The sequence below is a fragment of the Olea europaea genome, chromosome 9 (genome assembly GCF_002742605.1).
Source record: "Olea europaea var. sylvestris chromosome 9, O_europaea_v1, whole genome shotgun sequence".
NCBI classification, from domain to species: domain Eukaryota; kingdom Viridiplantae; phylum Streptophyta; class Magnoliopsida; order Lamiales; family Oleaceae; genus Olea; species Olea europaea.
This window is the reverse complement of record NC_036245.1, coordinates 7,197,993-7,209,669: the sequence shown is the minus strand read 5'-3', so window position 1 is coordinate 7,209,669 and position 11,677 is coordinate 7,197,993. Positions and strand designations below refer to the sequence as shown.

The window sequence follows — 11,677 nt, the reverse complement described above, 5'->3', positions numbered from 1 at the left end:
GTTGAAAAGAATAGGTAGAAAAATATATTTTGAAAATAATAGGAATCAAACAAAGGCTAAAAAGTTTGCAAAAACACACTTATCATTCATCCTACCATCAAAATCAGAAATTCAAGCTTGACAATTCCAGTGTGTGTGTGTGTGTGTGAATGATTTATTAAGCATCAGTGCTCATTTTATATTAAGCACCAATGACGTGTTTTATGTATTCAAGCTTGGCATATCCATGCCAAAAAAAGCTAATCTCTCGAGATGACGTGACATTCAGATGTTTTTAATGCGGTTTTACATATATAAATCCAACTAGTGTGATCCTAGAGTTAGTGATAATCGATCCAAATTTTCCATTGGTGCTACTTGGTTATAGTAGCTGAATTTGTACATAAAAGGGAAAATAAGGATTTAACTGATGGCACATTTTGTCTACTCGAATCTATCCCATAATTCCATTAACGTCTCATCAACGAAGATGTCTAATCCATGCCTGAAACGAGAAAATAATTATAATGGCAGAAGGTCTTAAGTAGGTGGCTTGCTTTCAACCAACCGACAAAACTTAATTATGCACTTGTTTGTTTGATGCTGATTATTTGAAAATATTAATAATAAATTAATTAATTAATTAATATTTTTAATAGTAATTTTTAAGAGAATATGTAGTTAAAAATTAGAAAAAAAAATTTGAGTTTATGTACACAATATTTTAATGTGTAAATGTATGGTTAAAAATAAGTACGTAGAGAAAAAAGTTTCCAAATAATGATGGTGCTAAATGATAAGATTCCTGAGTAATATCTCATCAATCTAAAAATAAAAATAAAATAGATAAGAAATTGATAATGGATTGTAAATTAAAGGCCATTTTTCACAGATGTTGGCTTGGTATTGTGATTTTTACCAATGTTACCTTGTACCATATGACAAGTTAGTAATTAAAAGCGGACCACTATAATATATATTTTCTGTTTAAAAATGAAAAACCATTTAAAAATTAATTAAAATTTGTACAAATGATGTTTATACCTTTGTTAACAAATGATGATATGGCATGCATTTTGGCCATTTATTTCGATTCGAAATAAATAGCCAAAAATGCATGTCACCTCATCATCTGTCAAACTAACTATACATGTAGTAGATGATTTATATAATATGAAAATAAGGTGAGGAAATAATATTGAAGGTGACAAAAAGTATTTATGTAATACAAGATTATGGGCCTTTTGACATGGCTTCTAAAAAGTGAAAAGAGGATTTTGAGATCCAAAATTGTTTTTGGATTCGTTTTACTAATTTTATGAAAATGTTTTTCTAGTTAAAAGAGATTTTAGAGAAATCTGTTCCAATTTAATTTTCTCTAAAAGTACTTTCAAAATAAGTTATTTTAAAAACTAATTTTTAAATAAAAATTATGATAGCTTCGACTTGAAGCTCTTTTACAGGAACTAAAAACAAAATTAATATCAAATGGACCCTACGTGCTTCTACGGACAAATTAGATAGTCTAAATATAAAAACTAGTTATTTGGTTCACACTATTTAGCCCTATATGATGGTCATTATTGTATAAAAATGATGTTTTCGATAGTATTTTTATGAAAACGTGTGATTAATAGTAGAAAAAAGTTTTGAGTTTATGTGTAAATTTTTTTTTTTTTTTGTTTATAAATGTGTAATTAAAAATAAATATGAAACATTAATTGTTTAATTTAAAGGAAATCAAACAGCGGCTTAATAAAGCAACTTCTTTTCACATGACACCCTCTATCCATGTTACAAATTGCTTTTCAAGGCCATGAAACGACATTATAATCCTTGATAATAATGATAACCAAATTGATTATCTTTTACATATTGGTCATTGATAATAATGATTATAAATTTATAGTGACAATCAAATTGATTATCTTTTACCTAATGGTTCAGCGTCATAGAAAAATCAATTTTTTAGGCTACATGTAACAATAAAAAGTTAGAGAGAGAGAGAGATGTATTGATTTTTGCATCATGACTTTTCAGTTCGTAGAATGAAAGAGGCGATAAATGTTGACCTTTTTTTTTTTTCCCCCATCATTTTTCTAAAGGGGTGACGTGATCAATAGATCTTGAATTCTCTCACCCCAATAGCATTTGTTATTGGATAAGCTACAGGTCACATGTAATCTTCTCCAAAGTGTGAGGAGGCAATCACGTGCAATTAGACTATCAATCAGTCAATATGTATACGTGAAAGGGCATGAGAGTGCTAAAGACGTGAGCCACTAAGTGTTGAGAGATCGGATCCAAAAGGATATGAAATGCGTATATTGAGAGCAAACTTAGAACTTAAAGAGTCTAAAGTTACATTACATTTGAATAACACAATGTGTGAATTTTTATTATAGATGTGAGGTGCTTTTCGTTGAAAGACACATAATCTCATTCTGATTGTTTAGGTGTCAATTTATCAATCATAGGCTATGATGCATTTAATGTCTCTAAAAAATAGTCACTCTAGTACCTAAGTCTGACCCTGAATGTAGACTAATGATTTGAACTTTATAACAAGTCAGTAATTAAAAGTGAACAATTAGAATATATTTTTCCAATTTAACATAGAAAAAATCATTTAAAAAATATATTTACGAACTATATAGTACGAAAATAAGATGAGGAAATAAAAGTAAAGTGACAAAAAGTATTTAAGTAATAAGAGCAACAAGATTAAGTGCTTCTACGGACAAATATCGATAATCTGAATATAAGAACAAGTAATTTGGTTCTTACTAGCCAATAAAGCGACTTTTTGCCACGTGAAACACTTTTATTTATGTTCCAAATTGCTTTTTTCGGGCTATTAAGCAAAATTCTAAATTTATAATGATAACCAAATTGAATATCTTTTACCTAATCATCCAACCTTATTAGAAAAAATCAATTCTTAAGAATGTGTAATAATAAATAAGTGGAAATTACGAAAATAGTCAATTTTTGGCTTTGCATTTACAAAAATGTCACATTTTTTATGTCTTTGCAAAATTGTCAATTTTGAAAAATTTTGGACATTCTTGCCCATTTAGATAATTCAAATACCTTACATATCCTTCGTTAAAAAGAGAGAGTGTGGTGTGCATTATTCATTTTTGTCTCCTCGTTTTCACACCAATCCAGATTCACTATTGTTCATTAACAGGTTCACTATTGTTTACTAAATATCTCCCCTATAAAGGTACTTTTTGATCTCTTCTCTTTCTTCATACGTACTTGACGTTTGTATCTCCATTTCTATCGGACTCCAACATCGACTTTGGGTACGAGGACGAAGGGGATTTGGATTTCATCGAACTTCAACATACAGTCTGGGTATGAGGACGAAGGAGACGAAGACGATGAAGAAGAAGGATCCGTTGCGGTGGTCGGCAAGGTGGAGAAGAACCTGAAGCTCGACATCAGCGACCGCGAGGCCAAGGTCGATTTCGTAACCTTTCATTAGCGGTTCTTCGATATCAAAAAAAATTGTTGAACCCATTTTCCAGTGGCTTCTCTACTCTAATTGGGAACTCTCATTTCTTGGTTTCAGCAAATCTACATAAGTACCATACTTCACCCTTTTGACTACAGTCTTTACAGAAGGTGAGGCTCAGGGCACCTCAGCAACAGTGCCGACAGCAAAGAAAGAAAAGAATAAAAGAGAGAGCAACCATAGCTTTGTTCCTGAATCTAATGAAGACACGAGGGACATTCCCGGAAGCTGTGCTTCTTAAAGAAATGTTTTTCTTCTTCTAAGACCTTGACCACTACTTTTTTGGAGGTATTTATGATTTTATCTTCGAAAGTACTTCAATTACAAGTCTGATTATGAAGTTATGAGAGAGAGCTACAATATACAGTTTAAAATTAGTTCAATTTCAAGCCTCAAAAATTTGCTATAGAAATCATTTTGCATACTTTGGTCACTTAGAAAAATTTCGTTTGCCATAGACTTGTATTAATATTTTGCGTTGTGCCTTATCATTTATTCTTTAGCTACAGTAATCTTAGTTTATTGTGCCAAGACATGGATAAACTATAAAGTGGAAGTATGGAGGAGTATTTTGAAATTTATAGGTCTTTGTCCATTTCTTTAAGAAGGAATAAGGATGATACCAGTCACAATAGGTTCTTGTCATTTTGCAACGTGATTACTTTAAATATTGACCTCACATAATGAAATGGAGCAATGCTATGAGAAATCTATGTTTTGTGAAATATGTACTCAATTTGAAAGGCAAGTGCCAATGCTTGTTAGATCAACCTTTTTGTACTAAATTTTGTCTATGAAATGGCAATTATTCATAAGGCGAATAAAACTTTTAAGATGGATGTATGGCGATAAAAGAATGGATGAAATAAGAAATGAATACCCATAACAAATCGAGATGATTCGATTGAAGATAAACAGGAAAAAAATGATGACCTAAATTGTCAGACATGGACCGTGTATAATTGTTCACAAGAATCAATGAGGTCCCAAAAGAAAACATGTTAGAAGAGAAAGTTGTAAAACAAAAGTAAGTGATGTGATTAAAATATATAGTTTTATTAGGCCATTCAATAATAGTCTTAGATCAGATGGTGTGATGAAGAAAGACTTCAACCCCAAGTTACTAGGACTATTTTTAGAACTTATCCAAAAAGAAGTGCTTCTGGCAAGCATTTTACTGTTGAATATGAGAATAATAGGAACAGAAGAAGCTCTAACATCGTGGAAGTATTTCAGCCTCAAATCTTTGACTCCAGTGTTCCAAAGATTTTGTGTGAATGTGGATTTGGATTTTTATTTATGAGAGAATGCAGGTATGTTGGAAATATTCATAGCCAGGCACTAACCCACTTCATGAAGTTTTTGCTACTACTATTCATGTTCAAAGCTTCGAGCTTGTTAGAAAAGAAAAGGTCCAGTCTTTGTACCCTTTTTTTAATAGCCTTTGAGGCTAAAATTTTAACGGGATGCGATAATCATGTTAGTTTTGGGTTGTGAAAATTTTGATTGTCTTCTTGTATAGTAGCGGTTATTGTTCTTGAAAAATGGAAAACTTATATGTTATTTTGCAATACTTGATTGTTCATTGAAGGTCTAATTTTTATACCTTAAAGGAGTAATTCTTATATTTCACGTGATCCTATTCGATGGTTTCATTCCTATCGGATTCAAATAATGAATGCTGTTATAGTCTCTTTATGTTTAATGGAATATGTTTCATTATATATATATATATATATATATATATATATATATAAGTATTTTATTTTCGTTTTAATCATGTTAAACATTCACATACGAGAACAAAATATGGGGTTATGGAAGAATGAAATACTAAGCTCTACTATAGAAGCTCCAAGGTCTACCAGTTTTGTTAGCACACTTGTATTGGCAAAGAACAGGACAAAGAGGCCTACCATTCTTTCTGGTTTTCAAAAGTACAGAGGTGGATAAGATATTGCCAATAGACATTACCTGGCTGTACGCTCTATTCTTGTTGCCTTTACCATCATTTTTTTTTTTCTCATTTTGATTATATCTAATAAATGGATTGATGGCTCGTGGGATTTCCTGTAAGAAATTGATCTGCAGTTTCTTTTAACATAATGGATTGATGGCTCGTGGGATTTCCTAGGTACACTCAAAAATGAAGACAAGGGATCACTTTTACACAAATTGATTGTAAAGTTGTACAGAAATTGGACATTCATAACCTAAAGTATGTATATTTCATAAATTTCTCTTTTGGGTAATGTTCTGTTCCCTCAAGACAATTTTAACTCCAAATATTTCCTATTTTCAACTCATCTTTTTTACTACTTATATTTCGTGTTTGTTCGTTTGAGCAGTCAGAGAGGCAAACTATGACTTTGTAGGAAGAGGCCGTAGTGGACGAAGATATGATCATGGTCGTGGCCGTGGGTACAACAGAGATCCAACCAACAACGAGAATTTGCATGGAAATATGAAAATTTTAGGTGGTCAAGGTGCATTTGGATAAGTAGTGTATATTCTAGTCATTTGTAGGGATAAATTTGATTAACACAGAACCAAAATGTCCGCATGAACATGTCCCTAAGATGTAATCCGGGTAGTGTATTTTGTGTAATCCAGTCCGATCGAACTGTCGAGAATTACAGATTTCTATTTGTCGGGAATGACAAATTAACCGTTGGACTGTAGATCTATATTTTGTACCACGTTCAGCGGATGTTATGAAATGGTGTTTATCATTAGCTGAATTGACTCCACGGATTACGATGTTCCAAATTATGATAAATTTTGTGGGTATTGAAAATTACATTTTTAAATGGACAAACAGGGAAGTGGTTTCGCATCCTCCCTCAATGTATATTGAACGACCGTAGAGTATGATTGGCTAATTGTACGTTGTCAAAGATATTTTGACAAAACTTTTTACTTATTATTCTGAATAATGTAAGCGGATAATGTGTACGCAAATGCCGTTATTTGTGTTGATGTTAACAAATGGGGTTCATCATGTGCGTAATTTGGTGGACTAATTACAACATTGCAATTTACAATTCATTTGGCTGGGGATTGAAAATCGTATATGGAAGTCGTTTTGTCCCCTCTCCACTTCCATTCGTCATCCATGTGAGCAAAGCTCTCCCCATATAACATGATGAATCTCAAATCCTGAACCATACCTGAAATGTTGGGACACAAAAGTAAGAGTTCTGCACATTCATATGTCGAAAGATTTAATACCGTCAAATTGGTGCATTAGAATACTTTGATCCATGTAGTACCAAAAAGAGAGCTTTTCAGGTGTCAAAATCGACAATTGAATTATCTGTCCATCCCAACAGTTACTAAATGTCGAGTTCGACAGTTAAAATGTTTAACCCGACGGTTTCAACGAAATTGCTCAACAGTTGAACTATCATAATTTTCGGGGAAGCTAAAAATCATGTGTTTGACTGTTTGAAGAATTTATTGCAAAATATTAATGGTGATAATCAATTCTCAACTACAACATCCACTAATCTTCCCACATATATAAAAAAAGTATAACTCAATGCTTCATTAAATATGGAATCCTTTAGATTTTGTTGAGAATATTGATATTTTTTTCCTTTCTAAAAATACCAAAAATTAAACACATCAATGAATAAGAGATTAAAAATTGACAATTAATTATGACAATGTTCTATTGAACATTTAAAGTAGTCAAGTATGTCATGAAAATATTTCTTTCCTACTACCTCACCTTTGAGATTGATTAATAGCTTTCCTTGTTGCCTTGTTGATGATGGAAGAGAGATGAAGAAGAAGAAGAAACTATTTCAAGTCTTACGTGTGTGTGTGTGTGTGTATTTTCTATAGATTCCACCATTTTTTTAATCAAAAATTCATATTATACAATATAATATTCATTTCTTCAATGTTAACAATAAAGAAAAATAAATAATCACATCACACCATTAATTGCATTCAAATCAAGCATTTATTGCTCCTAAAAAGGTCTCAAAGGGTAAGATGGACATTTTATGGAGAAAAAGTGACATTTTTGGAAAAAAATTGTGCAAGGCAAATTTTTTTATGCATTTTCAAATTTAGTGACATTTATGTAAATTCCCCTAATAATAACAGGTTGACGAGAGAGAAGAATATATTGATTTTTTGTATGGTGACTTTATAGTTCGTAGAATGAAAGAGAAGAGATAGATATTACAGATGATTTGCTCTTCTTCTTCTTATTATTATTATTATTATTATTTTTTTGAAGTCTTTCAAAATTTTTGAATGAGTGAGAGACTTTTTATGAGAATTTATATTCGTAGTTAGCACGTGATGAATTTTATAGAAGATATTGACATTTTAAAATATTCCTTGACTAAATCTTAAGACTTTTAAACAAGTCTTGATTTAATAACCCAAATTTTTAAAGACTTTTAGAAAGTTGAAAAACCTAGACTTTTACGGAGTTCTAAAAAATACTGTTTATATATTTATATCTCTAGTACATGTTAATAACATAAAGTGGGAGTTTAAATTAAAACTTGAAAGAGTCCCGAAAGAGTGCTAAAAATCCTTAAACAACTGCATATATTGGTAAAGAAATCGTAGTCCACCTACGAAATATGTAAATAAGAAGTGGATAAAATCTTTTATTGAAAAATATATAAATATAAATGTTTAACAATATCAAAATTCATGTGGTCATATTTGTGACCTATAATTCAAATTAAATAGGTCATAGTCACATTTCACACAGTTACGTTATTCAAGTGGGTAATGCGATTTATAACGCTTACTGTAGTAGTCGCCTTACGTGGCACCCTACATAGCGATTTGTGATTTGATGTATTAATATGGTAATTTTTTATTGTATCATGCATCAAATCAGTAACTGCTACATATATGTCACGTAGGACGACTGCAATAGTGAGTGACTGCATATATCACTACTCTTATTCATGCATAAAATCCACAAATTGGGATCTCTTCATATTCCATCATATTTGTCTCCATAGATAATCTCTCTAGAAATTTAAATCCTTTACAAAGATTGATCAATTTACCCAAGCCATTGTAACCCATAGAATTATTTCCAAAATTCGGATATTCATCAATAGTTTGGCATGCTTAGGGTTTTATCGTCAATATAAAACCTTAATCAGAAGTCTAATTTAACCATATGCAACCAAATCGACAGTTTTACATACTTAAGGCTTCTACATATCGATGGTTCTGAGTTATATATACAAATTTTGATGTTTACTATTGTATCTATGTTTTTTTACGCACTGCGGGCTAGTACATAGTAAATCTATTTTTCTTTTTCTTTTTTTTATGTTGCTGGTGTCAATATTGGTCAACTTGTTTTTCCTTGTGATGTCTCACTGTGATGAATGGGTGCAATTTCTTTGTAGAACATGTTGGGTATCTTGATTTACTGGATCTCACTTAAATAAGGACACGGTGATTGCTTTGAATGGAAATTTAAGTAAACGGAACCTAAATGGTGGAAAAGTATGTGTTGTTTAATTAGAGAACTTGTATGAATGGTGTGATGAATCCCCCTCTGTATCTGAAATGAATGGAGTGAAAACGGATTCTATTTCTATGTGAAATACCCATAGAAAAAATACATAAAACTGAAACGGAGTTTGGACAATGCCAATAGTTATTTAAGGGAATTTGTTATAATTTTAGCGGCGCAGTTTTAATTAATTCTTTCCCGAACAGAATATAATGTCTATTTAATCATAATTATTCATATATTTTGATGTTGTCTGACTACATTGATCCATTTGTGCAGCCACGATTGTCGCATATTTGTGACAACGTATGTCAAGTTCATTATAAATGGTGAACTTGATGCAATGGGAGAGAAACTTGATCCAAAGGCATCTAGATTGAGTTTAGCCTACCAACTCTTCAAGCATAGCTGCGAGAAGTTGATTGAAGCATATGATACGAACTTCAACCTTGTGCCAAGTAGAGTTAGGCGTGACAAGAAGATGAAGGTGATCACAATTGAATAGAGATGTAGGAAAAGACTCGAGATTTCTGGATTTGTACGTATATTAATGAAAGTGGGGTAGTTTTTAGAAGTACTAAAATCTAGTTTGTTTTTAGGTTTACTGTCAATGGTGTATCTATGTTTTGGAGACATCCTTGATATGTTTAATCAAGATGCACAATAGTACAATGCTTTTGCTTATTTTGGCTTCCTTATAAATGAGCTTATACATATGACCTTAATTATTTATTGAGTTGCATCTTTCAATAGGATGTATGAATTTTTGTTCCTTATATGCCTCGGTTCATTGATTACATTCTTTCAGGCCAGCATAATTGGTTCCACCATTTTATCTAGCACATGTCAATCAACCATCAACTAAAAATACCTTTTTACATATTTGCATATGAACAATTGATATAGTAGAAGTGCAAAAGCTTAACATGAATCTATTGCTCAACAGTATATATCACCTCACCCTTCAATTTATGAATTTTCTCGTTTAAGCTTTTTATGTTCTTGTCTAATATAGATTGTGACAAGATTGCTACAACTATATGAGCCATGGTTCTTGTTCAGTCCTATATAATAAAGTAGAAGATTACAACAAAGCTAATGCAACTGGTTTGTCCTGCTGCCTATCAAACCCCCAAAAAAAAAAAAAAAAAAAAAAAAAAAAAACACCATAAATAGTAGTTGGCGTTACATGACAAGCTGTTATGTTTGATCGAACGGAGGTGTGATACATTGTCATCTAAAACAGAATAAATCGAACGGAGGTGGGATACATTGATAGCTAGATAATGGGTGCAAACAATGCATGAATAGATAAGTTATTCCCAAATATGTGGTTTACTCTATTAAAAAACAATGACATTACAAATTTGGAGTAACACAACTTTCAACAAATTCTTTCCACATTTGGCTATGCCATTATACGGTTAAGCTCATCACTATAGTCATCGTATACCCCCGGTAATATCTTAATGATTGAAATAAAATCATTTAATTTTGGAGTATTCGTTGAGATATCGAATAGTGGAAGTCTTGAATCAATGTATTAATGTGGATGCGCAAACATTTCTTTAGAACTAGCTAGCATATGCCCCGTTGGTCTAGAATGTACCATCTCAACCACATTGACACGAAATGCACATGAGGGAATACGTATATCCTAGTGCTTATGTTCCAAATAGGAATGCAAAGATCTGTCATTTGAAATCCTAATCAGGAGCATCTTTACTTCAGCAATGTACTCAATACTCAGACTTGAAACTTTCTTATCAAGCATTTGTTCACTCAAAATCATGTTAGGGAGCTTAACGTACTTGTAACCAAAGGGAGCAAGAAGGCCAAATGTAACTAAGCTATTTATAGCGAAGACGTTCACAACATCCATTCTTGTAATGCCATAAACTTTGTAAATTAATTCATCATTTCGTTAGCGAACGTGTAAGTATCAAAATTAGAGGACTTCAATATGTTGTTATTTGGAATATGAAATGTACATAGGACTATTACATATACAACATATTACAACTTCAACCACATAGTCATTCAAAACGAGATTATCCAAAATTGATGCAAATACAAGTTCAATTAGAATAACAAATAATTCAAACTCAAAAATCAGAAGTTGAAATGACGTCAATACTAATTCCTCTTCCTAATGATGAGACTGCCTAGAAACATACACACCCCACTGTTAATATATGTAATTCAATTTCCAATTATACTCATGCCACCATATTTTGGACACGAGACTAAAATACAGAATATATATTGGGATACATTCATTCTTAGGATATATACAGATCTTGAAGACGTCCATATGAATTACATCTAATTAAAACACATAATATGTTTCATATCATTACCTTACATATTACAATAATTTAATCAGTATTGATTTTTTCAACGCCACACTCAGATTTTGATTCTTGATGCACTGACATATAAGATATGAACGAGATAAGAAGTTCGCCGAAAAAGTTTTTCCATAATGTTTTCTCGTTTCTAGGTTGTGAATTTTTTTATTGATTTGATAGATATAATTGTTGGAAAAAATGAGTAATAACTCACATTTGGCAAAATTTTTGGTGGGACCTGTTGGTCCAATTTGAAATATCAAAGTTGATCCGTGTTCTCCTTTGTGAGAGCATCAAAATCATATATTTATTTGC

General features: G+C 31.6%; 1 long non-coding RNA gene across 2 annotated transcripts; it reads left to right on the top strand.

Annotated features, from left to right (window-relative positions):
* Window positions 1-3,119: 3,119 nt before the first annotated feature.
* LOC111399536 lies at window positions 3,120-6,271 on the top strand. 2 transcript variants are annotated; one of them, XR_002703727.1, is made up of 4 exons: window positions 3,120-3,448; window positions 3,601-5,482; window positions 5,637-5,750; window positions 5,851-6,271. It is a non-coding gene; the product is annotated as an uncharacterized LOC111399536 (long non-coding RNA). The 2 variants fall into 2 exon arrangements; XR_002703726.1 differs by having other exon boundaries at window positions 3,560-5,482.
* Window positions 6,272-11,677: the final 5,406 nt, after the last annotated feature.